The sequence below is a fragment of the Rhipicephalus microplus genome, unplaced genomic scaffold, assembly GCF_043290135.1.
Source record: "Rhipicephalus microplus isolate Deutch F79 unplaced genomic scaffold, USDA_Rmic scaffold_117, whole genome shotgun sequence".
NCBI lineage: Eukaryota > Metazoa > Arthropoda > Arachnida > Ixodida > Ixodidae > Rhipicephalus > Rhipicephalus microplus.
This window is the reverse complement of record NW_027464689.1, coordinates 45,001-57,500: the sequence shown is the minus strand read 5'-3', so window position 1 is coordinate 57,500 and position 12,500 is coordinate 45,001. Positions and strand designations below refer to the sequence as shown.

General features: G+C 60.2%; 2 non-coding genes across 2 annotated transcripts; both read left to right on the top strand.

The window, feature by feature from the left end:
- The first annotated feature begins 8,804 nt into the window (after positions 1-8,804).
- LOC142790692 (small subunit ribosomal RNA) lies at positions 8,805-10,619 on the top strand. Its single transcript, XR_012889705.1, has one exon. It is a non-coding gene; the product is annotated as a small subunit ribosomal RNA (ribosomal RNA).
- A 1,719-nt stretch (positions 10,620-12,338) lies between these two features.
- On the top strand, positions 12,339-12,491 carry LOC142790678 (5.8S ribosomal RNA). Its single transcript, XR_012889691.1, has one exon. It is a non-coding gene; the product is annotated as a 5.8S ribosomal RNA (ribosomal RNA).
- The last annotated feature ends 9 nt before the right edge of the window (positions 12,492-12,500 follow it).

Genomic DNA, 12,500 nt, shown 5'->3' with positions numbered 1-12,500 from the left:
AGTACGGAGGGAACAGCGCGGCTAAGGGCTCGAAACAAACCCTAAACCGCGCCAAGTACGGAGGGAACAGCGCGGCTAAGGGCTCGAAACAAACCCTAAACCGCGCCAAGTACGGAAGGAACGGCGCGGAGAGGGCTCGAGACAAAGCTCGACCCTAAACCGCGCCAAGTACGGAGGGAACAGCGCGGCTAAGGGCTCGAAACAAACCCTGAACCGCGCCAAGTACGAAAGGAACGGCGCGCAGTAGGGGTTTAAAACAAAGCTGGTCCCAAAATCGCGCCAAGTACGAAAGGAACAGCGCGGTCGAGACTCGGAAGAAAAAGCTTTCAAAGTGTCGTAGCACGATGCACACTGCTGTTCGTGTGGAACAAACGTGACTACCGTGCTGTACGGTGGAGTTCTGTGCGCAAAAGCGGCGCGTGTGTTTCTAAGCACCACAGCGTTGTGTCAAAAAAGAGGTGCCTGAGAGAAACGCATGCGACTGCCGTGCTTTGCGGCATAGCACCGTGCGCAAAAACGGTGCGCATGCAAGAGGTGTCAGAGCTAGCGAACTTGTGCCACGAGCAACAGGTCACTAAAAGCCTATAGATGACGGTGTTGGAGGAAAAGAAAAATATCGAGAAAGCACTGCGGTGTGCCGTGCGTAGGGACGGGCGCGCGTGCCACATGCCGCCGAAATATGGGTGTCGGAGAAAACAGAGTGCCGCGCGTAACGAGGGGCGCGCGTGTTACAGAGAGATATGCCCAAACGCATGAAAGTGTACGCAGGTGTCCTAAGGCAGTTTTTTTTTTTTTCCTCATTTTGATGTCGCCCCAGCTGACGCGGTTTTCGTTTTTCCGTGCCGCCCCGGCTGACGCGGTTTTCGTTTTTCCGTGCCGCCCCGGCTGACGCAGTTTTTGCGCCGCCCCGGCTGACGCGGTTTTTGCGCCGCCCCGGCTGACGCGGTTTTCGCGCCGCCCCGGCTGACGCGGTTTTCGCGCCGCCCCGGCTGACGCGGTTTTTGCGTCGCCCCGGCTGACGCGGTTCGGACTTTGCACTTTTTGGCTCACCCCGGCTGGCGGCCCACTCACTCGATCGCCAGGTCTGTTTGCCCCGGTGGTTCCACCGCCAGGCTTAAGCGCGAACTTTTTTTGTTTGTTTTCTTTTGATTAAGCGCAAGCTTTTTTCTTTGTTTTCTTTTGATTAAGCGCGGGCTTTTTTCTTTGTTTTTTTTTTTTATTTCGCCCCGGCAGACGCGGTTTTTGCGCCGCCCCGGCTGACGCGGTTTTTGCCGCCCCGGCTGACGCAGTTCGGACTTAGCACTTTTCGGCTGTGCCTGGCTGGCGGCCCACTCACTCGATCGCCATGTCTGTTTGCCACAGTTTTCCCGGTGGTGCCGCACCCGGGCTCGCCCCGGCTGACGCAGTTTTCGCGCCGCCCCGGCTGACGCGGTTTCGTGCCGCCCCGGCAGACGCGGTTTTCGCGCCGCCCCGGCTGACGCGGTTTCGTGCCGCCCCGGCAGACGCAGTTCGGACTTAGCACTTTTCGGCTGTGCCTGGCTGGCGGCCCACTCACTCGATCGCCATGTCTGTTTGCCACAGTTTTCCCGGTGGTGCCGCACCCGGGCTCGCCCCGGCAGACGCGTTTTTTTTTTTCTTTCGCCCCGGCTGACGCAGTTTTCGCGCCGCCCCGGCTGACGCGGTTTCGTGCCGCCCCGGCAGACGCGGTTTTTTGCGCCGCCCCGGCTGACGCGGTTTTTGCCGCCCCGGCTGACGCAGTTCGGACTTAGCACTTTTCGGCTGTGCCTGGCTGGCGGCCCACTCACTCGATCGCCATGTCTGTTTGCCACAGTTTTCCCGGTGGTGCCGCACCCGGGCTCGCCCCGGCTGACGCAGTTTTCGCGCCGCCCCGGCTGACGCGGTTTCGTGCCGCCCCGGCAGACGCGGTTTTCGCGCCGCCCCGGCTGACGCGGTTTCGTGCCGCCCCGGCAGACGCAGTTCGGACTTAGCACTTTTCGGCTGTGCCTGGCTGGCGGCCCACTCACTCGATCGCCATGTCTGTTTGCCACAGTTTTCCCGGTGGTGCCGCACCCGGGCTCGCCCCGGCTGACGCAGTTTTCGCGCCGCCCCGGCTGACGCGGTTTCGTGCCGCCCCGGCAGACGCGGTTTTCGCGCCGCCCCGGCTGACGCGGTTTCGTGCCGCCCCGGCAGACGCAGTTCGGACTTAGCACTTTTCGGCTGTGCCTGGCTGGCGGCCCACTCACTCGATCGCCATGTCTGTTTGCCACAGTTTTCCCGGTGGTGCCGCACCCGGGCTCGCCCCGGCAGACGCGTTTTTTTTTTTCTTTCGCCCCGGCTGACGCAGTTTTCGCGCCGCCCCGGCTGACGCGGTTTCGTGCCGCCCCGGCAGACGCGGTTTTTTTGCGCCGCCCCGGCTGACGCGGTTTTTGCCGCCCCGGCTGACGCAGTTCGGACTTGGCACTTTTTGGCTGAGCCTGGCTGGTGGCCCACTCACTCGATCGCCATGTCTGTTAGCCACAGTTTTCCCGGTGGTGCCGCACCCGGGCTCGCCCCGGCTGACGCAGTTTTCGCGCCGCCCCGGCAGACGCGGTTTTCGCGCCGCCCCGGCTGACGCGGTTTTTGCCGCCCCGGCTGACGCAGTTCGGACTTGGCACTTTTTGGGCTGAGCCTGGCTGGCGGCCCACTCACTCGATCGCCATGTCTGTTTGCCACAGTCTTCCCGGTGGTGCCGCACCCGGGCTCGCCCCGGCAGACGCGTTTTTTTTTTCTTTCGCCCCGGCAGACGTGGTTCCCCCCCCCCCTTTTCGCTCGCCCCGGCTGACGAGGTTTTCGCGCCGCCCCGGCTGACGCAGTTTTCGCGCCGCCCCGGCTGACGCGGTTTCGTGCCGCCCCGGCTGACGCGGTTTTCGCGCCGCCCCGGCTGACGCGGTTTTTGCGTCGCCCCGGCTGACACGGTTCGGACTTTGCACTTTTCGGCTGTGCCTGGCTGGCGGCCCACTCACTCGATCGCCATGTCTGTTTGCCACAGTTTTCCCGGTGGTGCCGCACCCGGGCTTGCCCCGGCAGACGCGTTTTTTTTTTCTTTTCGCCCCGGCTGACGCAGTTTTCGCCCCGCCCCGGCTGACGCGGTTTCGTGCCGCCCCGGCAGACGCGGTTTTTTGCGCCGCCCCGGCTGACGCGGTTTTTGCCGCCCCGGCTAACGCAGTTCGGACTTTGCACTTTTTGGCTGAGCCTGGCTGGCGGCCCACTCACTCGATCGCCATGTCTGTTTGCCACAGTTTTCCCGGTGGTGCCGCACCCGGGCTCGCCCCGGCAGACGCGTTTTTTTTTTTCCTTCGCCCCGGCAGACGTGGTTCCCCCCCCCCCCTCCGTCTTTCTTTTTGTTTTTTTTTTCGCCGCGGCTGAAGTGGATTTTTCGGTGCCTCGACGCCCCGGTAGTCGCGGTTTTTCCGTTTCCGCACGGCCCCGGCTGACGCTGCTCGGTCACAGTCGCCTTTTGTGAGGATTGCAGACTTCTTGAGCGCGGGTGTTTTTTTTTTGTTGTTGTTGTTGTTTTATTACGCATTCGCTCCAGCAGACGCTGTTTAGACTTTTTGTTTCCTCTTTTATCCTGCGACGAGGTGACGAGGTTTATTCGGTGCCCCGCCGCCCCGGCTGAAGTGATTTTTCCTGTCCCGTGCCGCCCCGGCTGACGCGGTTGGGACTTCGCGTTTGTTCGGCCGCCACGGGTTTTGGCGCACTCGCTCGGTTGCTTGTTGTTGCCACTTGTTGCGAACCCAGGTTTCTTGAGCGAGCGCGGGCGTTTTTTCTTCCTTTCTTTCTTTGTTCTATGTGTTAGCGAATCGGCCTTTAATATCACACGAGGACTCACAACCAACAATTTTCAGTTTGAAGTGTAAAAAATCTGCAGGTGTTGACGTAACTGACTTGCCCCGTACCCTTGAGTACATCCATGAAGTTCTCGTAGTACTACTAAATCGCATTATTCCAAGTGGAGAAATTCCCATAAACTTGCAAACCTCTACACGAAAATCGGTGCGCGTGATAAAGTTGAAAATTATCGTCCGATATCAAATGTGCCTTCTATAACACAAATTCTAGGAAAAAAAAAAAAAACACTTGTTCGCCGTTTTCTGCGCCGTGACTGGCAGCACTCCGGCGAAGCGAAACGGGGTCGATTCGAGCACGATATCGGCGTCTTTCGACGTGCTCGCCGGCGACCGTCGCACGAGTACGTCGCACGAGCGCGTCTGCCGGGGCGCCGTTTGCGAAGCCGACGCAAAAGTGGGAACCGCCGCTCGGATGATCGCCGCTTTCGGCAGAGTGAGTGTTGGCACTCCGGGGAAGCGAAACAGCGTGAATGCGCCCACGAAATCGGCGTATTTTGAAGTGCCCGCCGGCGACCGTCGCACGAGTACGGTAAACCGCGTCAGCCGGGGCGTAGTTCGGGACGCCGACGAAAAAGTGGGAAGCGCAACTCGGATCTTCGCCGTTTTTGCAGGAGTGAGTGGCGGCCCTCCTGCGAGACCAAGAAGCATCGATTCGTGCACGAATTCGGCGCCTTTCGACGTGATCGCCGGCGACCGTCGCTCGAGTAGGGCAAACCGCGTCTGCCGGGGCGGGCTTCGGGACGCCGATGCGAAAGTGGGAAACGCTGCTCGGATGTTCGCCGTTTTTGGCCGAGTGAGTGCTGGCACTCGGGCGAAGCCAAACGGGGCCGATTACGGCACGATATCGGCGTCTTTCGACGTGCCCGGCGGCGACCGTCGCACGAGTACGGTAAACCGCGTCAGCCCGGGCGGAGTTCGGGACGCCGATGCGAAAGTGGAGAACGCCGCTCGGATCTTCGCCGTTTTTGGAGGAGTGAGTGGCGGCACTCCGGAGAAGCCAAGGAGCGCCAATTAGCGCACGATATCGGCGTCTTTCGACGCGCTCGCCGGCGACCGTCGAACGAGTAGGGCAAACCGCGTCTGCCGGGGCGGGGTTTACGACGCCGACGCAAAAGTGGGAACCGCCGCTCGGATGTTGGCCGTTTTTGGCAGAGTGAGTGCTGGCACACCGGCGACGCGAAAGAGCGCGAAAGCGCCCACGAAAGTGGCGTATTTGGACGTGCTTGACGGCGACCGCTGCAGGAGTACGAAAAACCACGTCAGCCGGGGCGAGCGACCCACGGCGGTCTGGGTGCTTATCGCTGCTATTATAGGGGCACCCCGGCAGACGCAGAAAAAAAAAATTTTTTTTCGACCTTCTTTTTTGCTGGTCGAGCTCGGGTAACCCAGGTCGCAATGGGAGCCGCGCACGAAAGCGGCGTCGCGAGACGCGTTCGCGGTCGCTAGTCGCACGAGCTCGGCAACCGCGTCAGCCGGCGCGGAGTTCGGGATGCCGACGGCTAAGTGGGTACCGCTGCTCGGATGTTCGCCGTTTTTGGCCGAGTGAGTGCTGGCACTCCGGCGAAGCGAAACGGGGCCGATTCGGGCACGATATCGGCGTATTTCGACGTGCTCGCCGGCGACCGTCGCACGAGTACGGCAAAGCGCGTCTGCCGGGGCGAGGTTTGCGATGCCGACGAAAAAGTGGGAAGCGCCGCTCGGATCTTCGCCGTTTTTGCAGGAGTGAGTGGCGGCCCTCCTGCGAGACCAAGAAGCATCGACTCGCGCACGATATCGGTGTCTTTCGACGTGCCCGCCGGCCACCGCCGCACGAGTACGGCAAACCGCGTATGCCGGGGCGGGGTTGGCGACGCCGACGCAAAAGTGGGAACCGCCACTAGGATGTTCGCCGTTTTTGGCAGAGTGAGTGCTGGCACACCGGCGACGCGAAAGAGCGCGAAAGCGCCCACGAAAGTGGCGTATTTGGACGTGCTTGACGGCGACCGCTGCAGGAGTACGAAAAACCACGTCAGCCGGGGCGAGCGACCCACGGCGGTCTGGGTGCTTATCGCTGCTATTATAGGGGCACCCCGGCAGACGCAGAAAAAAAAAAATTTTTTTCGACCTTCTTTTTTGCTGGTCGAGCTCGGGTAACCCAGGTCGCAATGGGAGCCGCGCACGAAAGCGGCGTCGCGAGACGCGTTCGCGGTCGCTAGTCGCACGAGCTCGGCAACCGCGTCAGCCGGCGCGGAGTTCGGGATGCCGACGGCTAAGTGGGTACCGCTGCTCGGATGTTCGCCGTTTTTGGCCGAGTGAGTGCTGGCACTCCGGCGAAGCGAAACGGGGCCGATTCGGGCACGATATCGGCGTATTTCGACGTGCTCGCCGGCGACCGTCGCACGAGTACGGCAAAGCGCGTCTGCCGGGGCGAGGTTTGCGATGCCGACGAAAAAGTGGGAAGCGCCGCTCGGATCTTCGCCGTTTTTGCAGGAGTGAGTGGCGGCCCTCCTGCGAGACCAAGAAGCATCGACTCGCGCACGATATCGGTGTCTTTCGACGTGCCCGCCGGCCACCGCCGCACGAGTACGGCAAACCGCGTATGCCGGGGCGGGGTTGGCGACGCCGACGCAAAAGTGGGAACCGCCACTAGGATGTTCGCCGTTTTTGGCAGAGTGAGTGCTGGCACTCCGGCGAAGCGAAAGAGCGCGAATGCGCCCACGAAAGTGGCGTGTTTGGACGTGCTTGACGACGACCACCGCAGGAAAACGAAAAACCACGTCAGCCGGGGCGAGCGACCCATGGCGGTCTGGGTGCTTATCGCTGCTATTATAGGGGCACCCCGGCAGACGCAAAAAAAAAAAAAAATTTTTTTCGACATTCTTTCTTGCTCGTCGACCTCGGGTGACCCAGGTCGCAGTGGGAGCCGCGCACGAAAGCGGCGTCGCGAGACGGCTTCGCGGTCGCTAGTCGCACGAGCTCGGCAACCGCGTCTGCCGGGGCGGAGTTCGGGACGCCGACGGCTAAGTGGGAACCGCCGCTCGGATGTTCGCCGTTTGTGGCCGAGTGAGTGCTGGCACTCCGGCGAAGCCAAACGGGGCCGATTCCGGCACGATATCGGCGTCTTTCTACGTGCTCGCCGGCGACCGTCGCACGAGTACGGCAAAGTGCGTCTGCCGGGGCGGGGTTTGCGACGCGTACGCAATAGTGAGAACCGTCGCTCGGATGTTCGTCGTCTTTCGCCGAGCCAGTGCTGGCACTCCGGCGAAGCCGAACGGAGCCGATTCGGGCACGATATCGGCGTCTTTCCACGTGCTCGCCGGCGACCGTCGCACGAGTACGGTAAACCGCGTCAGCCGGGGCGGAGTTCGGGACGCCGATGCGAAAGTGGGAAGCGCCGCTCGGATCTTCGCCGTTTTTGGAGGAGTCAGTGGCGGCACTCCGGTGAAGCCAAGGTGCGCCAATTCGCGCACGATATCGGCGTCTTTCGACGTGCCCGCCGGCCACCGTCGCACGAGTACGGCAAACCTCGTCTGCCGGGGCGGGGTTTGCGACGCCGACGCAAAAGTGGGAACCGCCGCTCGGATGTTCGCCGTTTTTGGCAGAGTGAGTGCTGGCACTCCGGCGAAGCGAAAGAGCGTGAATGCGCCCACGAAAGTAGCGTATTTGGACGTGCTTGACGGCGACCGCCGCAGGAGTACGAAAAACCACGTCAGCCGGGGCGAGCGACCCACGGCGGTCTGGGTGCTTATCGCTGCTATTATAGGGGCACCCCGGCAGACGCAGAAAGAAAAAAAAAAAAATGGGGACATGGCGTGCGTCACCGTGCGGCTTCGCAGCGTTGCCGAAGTCGCCGAGCCCTTCGACTGAGCCGAACGGCGGACAGGGAACGTTGGTCGGCCGTTCTAACCTGTCGGTGCCACGCCGAGACGTCGTTAAGGAAAACCGCGTCGTGGGCCTCTACGACGCCGTCGAGTCGTTGTACGTTTGGTGTCCAGCGTGTCGGCGGCGAGTAGCGGACACGTCGTTCACGACTTCGGTCTTTCGCAGTCGACGCGAACTTGCGGAGAGTCGTGGTGCCTCACGTTTTCGGCAGAAACCGCGGCGGAATTTTCCCGTGCGTGCGCGCACGACCTCGGTGCTGTGCCGTCAGCGTAGTGTTGCACAAACTCGTGGCCTACCCAAGGTGCGGTACGTTTGCGGCCGTATCCTCGGTGGGAATTTCGTGAGTAGGGTCGCAAATTCTACGACCTCGGCGGGTTTGAGAGCGACGTAGACTTGTGGCACGCTCAACGTGCCACACGTTTCGGGGCACACCCGCGGTGAAATTTTCTCGAGTACGCTCGTATTAGTGCCCAAGGAGGTCTGGGTACTTATCGCTGCTATTATGTGGGGGTTCTCGTGAGCGGCGTACGCGAAAGCGACCGGGTGTCTGATATGCGGCGGGCTTCGGCCTCGTCAAGCGTGTCCTCGGGTCTGCTCCAGGGGAATCCACGGCAGTCGTCTGCAGCCTCATCCGCTTGATGCGTTAGGGGCTGGTTGTCGGACGGTGCCGTTTTACCACGATATCGAGGTGTGTTCCGTGTCGTCCTCGGGCGATTCAGATGCGAAAGCGCCGAAGACGCGGGCGTGACCCGTCGTCTGGCGGCTTTGCAGTCTCGGCTCCGTTGCTAGTTCCGGCCGGTCCACCGACAGTGCAGCGGGCTTGGGCAACCCGCACGGCGCGACCGAGTCGATGCAACGAAAAAGAGCGAGCATGAACGTGCTTCTTGCCGCACGGCTCCCACTCGTCTTTCGGGAAGGTTGTGCCGTAGCGAGCTCGAACGCCGTCATCTCGGAGTGCAAAATAAGCGTGTTGGGGCGCCTGAAGGTGGCCTCCGCCGCACACAGACTGCGTCCGGCCCGCCGAAGGCGAGGACGGACGCGCAGTCGAACGATTACCTGGTTGATCCTGCCAGTAATCATATGCTTGTCTCAAAGATTAAGCCATGCATGTCTAAGTACATGCCGAAATAAGGCGAAACCGCGAATGGCTCATTAAATCAGTTATGGTTCCTTAGATCGTTTCTTCCTACTTGGATAACTGTGGCAATTCTAGAGCTAATACATGCAGTGAGCCTGGAGCCCTTTGGGTAACGGGTGCTTTTATTAGACCAAGATCGATCGGGTTTCGGCCCGTATTGTGTGGTGACTCTGGATAACTTTGTGCTGATCGCATGGCCACGAGCCGGCGACGTTTCTTTCAAGTGTCTGCCTTATCAACTTTCGATGGTAGGTTACTTGCTTACCATGGTTGTTACGGGTAACGGAGAATCAGGGTTCGATTCCGGAGAGGGAGCCTGAGAAACGGCTACCACATCCAAGGAAGGCAGCAGGCGCGCAAATTACCCACTCCCGGCACGGGGAGGTAGTGACGAAAAATAACAATACGGGACTCTTTTGAGGCCCCGTAATTGAAATGAGTACACTCTAAATCCTTTAACGAGGATCAATTGGAGGGCAAGTCTGGTGCCAGCAGCCGCGGTAATTCCAGCTCCAATAGCGTATACTAAAGCTGCTGCGGTTAAAAAGCTCGTAGTTGGATCTCAGTTCCAGACGAGTAGTGCATCTACCCGATGCGACGGCTCGGACTGAACATCATGCCGGTTCTTTCTTGGTGCACTTCATTGTGTGCCTCGAGATGGCCGGTGCTTTTACTTTGAAAAAATTAGAGTGCTCAACGCAGGCGAGTCGCCTGAATAAACTTGCATGGAATAATAGAACAAGACCTCGTTTCTGTTCTGTTGGTTTTTGGAATACGAGGTAATGATTAAGAGGGACGGACGGGGGCATTCGTATTGCGGCGCTAGAGGTGAAATTCTTGGACCGTCGCAAGACGAACTACTGCGAAAGCATTTGCCAAGAATGTTTTCATTGATCAAGAACGAAAGTCAGAGGTTCGAAGGCGATCAGATACCGCCCTAGTTCTGACCATAAACGATGCCAACCAGCGATCCGCCTGAGTTACTCAAATGACTCGGCGGGCAGCTTCCGGGAAACCAAAGTATTTGGGTTCCGGGGGAAGTATGGTTGCAAAGCTGAAACTTAAAGGAATTGACGGAAGGGCACCACCAGGAGTGGAGCCTGCGGCTTAATTTGACTCAACACGGGAAAACTTACCCGGCCCGGACACTGGGAGGATTGACAGATTGAGAGCTCTTTCTTGATTCGGTGGATGGTGGTGCATGGCCGTTCTTAGTTGGTGGAGCGATTTGTCTGGTTAATTCCGATAACGAACGAGACTCTAGCCTATTAAATAGGTGCGGGGTTCCCAGCACCTTACAACCTTCTTAGAGGGACAAGCGGCTCCTAGCCGCACGAAACAGAGCAATAACAGGTCTGTGATGCCCTTAGATGTCCGGGGCCGCACGCGCGCTACACTGAAGGAAGCAGCGTGTCTTTATCCCTGTCTGAAAAGACTGGGTAACCCGTGGAACTTCTTTCGTGATTGGGATAGGGGCTTGCAATTGTTCCCCTTGAACGAGGAATTCCCAGTAAGCGCGAGTCATAAGCTCGCGTTGATTACGTCCCTGCCCTTTGTACACACCGCCCGTCGCTACTACCGATTGAATGATTTAGTGAGGTCTTCGGACCGATGTCCGGCGCGGCCTTTCGGTTGCGCCGGTCTGTTGGAAAGATGACCAAACTTGATCATTTAGAGGAAGTAAAAGTCGTAACAAGGTTTCCGTAGGTGAACCTGCGGAAGGATCATTAACGGATTGTGAAGGGTGAGCGCCTCAGCTGCGTCTGCGCCCGACACTTTCTGCCGCTGACCCCGTTTGGACGCGGGGTCGGCTTTTCCCCACGGGGCTGCCTGAATGTGGAGCGGCACCCCGTGACAAATTGTTGCGCCCAGCGGACGCCAACACCGCGACCTTGGACGGTCGGCCAGGTGGCGGACGCGGGTACAAACGGCGCAACGCACTCATAGGTCGGCTTTCGACCCGCCACTGCACCGTGGCTCGAAGCGCTCGAAATGCGCGACCCGACCGCTGCGGGACCGCCTAGTACTGTAAACAGGAGCGGCGGAGCGCGAACGGCGAGTCGTGGTTACGTCGGTAGAAGGCGAGGCTGCGCGTTCCCGAAACGCCAGCCGAGTGCCCTCCCGACCGTTCGAGCGTGCAAGAACGAGACCCGACAATCGCGCGGCGACTGCCAAGTACGAGAGGAACGGCACAAGCGTCGGCGGTCGGTCAAGGAACTGGCGATGTGACGGGTCCGCTGTGCACCAGTGCATACCGTCCCGCCGTCCGCGGCAAGCGCCTCCGCGTCCTCGGGTGACGGAGGCTGCCGGTCGGTTCTTGCAGGCGAGGGATCTCGCTGGCACCGGTTCGCGTTGACGCGCGGCCGGTCATGGCACGGCGATGCGACGGCCGAGGTGCGCAGTACTCGATGGAGGAACCGCACGCTCCGATGACCGTCCCGCCCTCCGCGGCGTATGCGTACCGACCGTAATGGTTGCAGCAGCGCCGGCCGGCTTTTGAATTCGCCACACGAAACACGGTGCGAGATCGCGGTTAGGGGAGCGTCGACGTTGCCAGGCGTTTTGCTTGCTGCCGAGGGAAAGGCGGCACGGCCACGTCGCGCTCGTCGCGATTAGCGGGTCTGCGCGCTTTGGGAAGGTGCCGCAACGACTTGCCGAAAGAGGAAGCACGGAAGAACGAGGGACTTGGACGTCCCGACAATTGAACGCACTTGCGGCCAGGCCCTTGCTGGCTTCGTTCTTCCGCCTCGAGTAGGCTCGTACGCGGCTCCGGCGCCGAAAGTGGTCCTTGGCACCGACTTCGGTGGACGTGGGAAGTGCCGCGCAAGTACGGCGCGCCTGGCTCCACCTGTTGGCTAAAGTAGGCAGCCGGATCGGCATTTTGGTGTGCGGTGGCAAACCGTGGATGCGAAAAAAGCTTGTGCGATTTCGTGGAACAAAAAGCGGGGGTCCCCCTTTTTATGCGGAGGAGACCGACCCGCCTGCCGTGGTGAACCGCGACGCCACGGTAAAAACGGGAGAGGCTTGTCGATGGGACCGTGCATCCCGCGCTCCACGGAGGCCGGGAGGCGGCCGCCCGAGGAAATGTGTAGCCGTCGAGGCCCGCATCTGCGTGCACTCTTATCCAAATGGGTGTACCGCAGGCATTTTCTGGTTAGGCGGGCCAATGAGAGCGAGCACACAACGATACCTACGGGTCCGGCTTGGAGAACCGGCTTCGACGCCTCCCGAGTATTTATAGAGGGGTGGACCACGAAAGCACTCGCAAGTAGCGAAAGCGAAACGCCGTCCGAAACACACCGTTTGCTCGATTTGCGGCAGCCGAAAAAGGCGCGGCAGAGTTTTGGAGTCCAAGCGTGCGCTGAAAAGCGCCCTTCTTGGCCACTGTTTGGCCGAGTGCCAGAAACGTTTGGTTTTGACTGTACGGAATTGAACAAACACTTTTTCACGACTCTAAGCGGTGGATCACTCGGTTCTCGGGTCGATGAAGAACGCAGCCAGCTGCGAGACTTGGTGTGAATTGCAGGACACACTGAGCACTGATTCTTTGAACGCACATTGCGGCCTTGGGTCTTCCCTTGGCTTCGTCTGTCTGAGGGTCGGATCACATA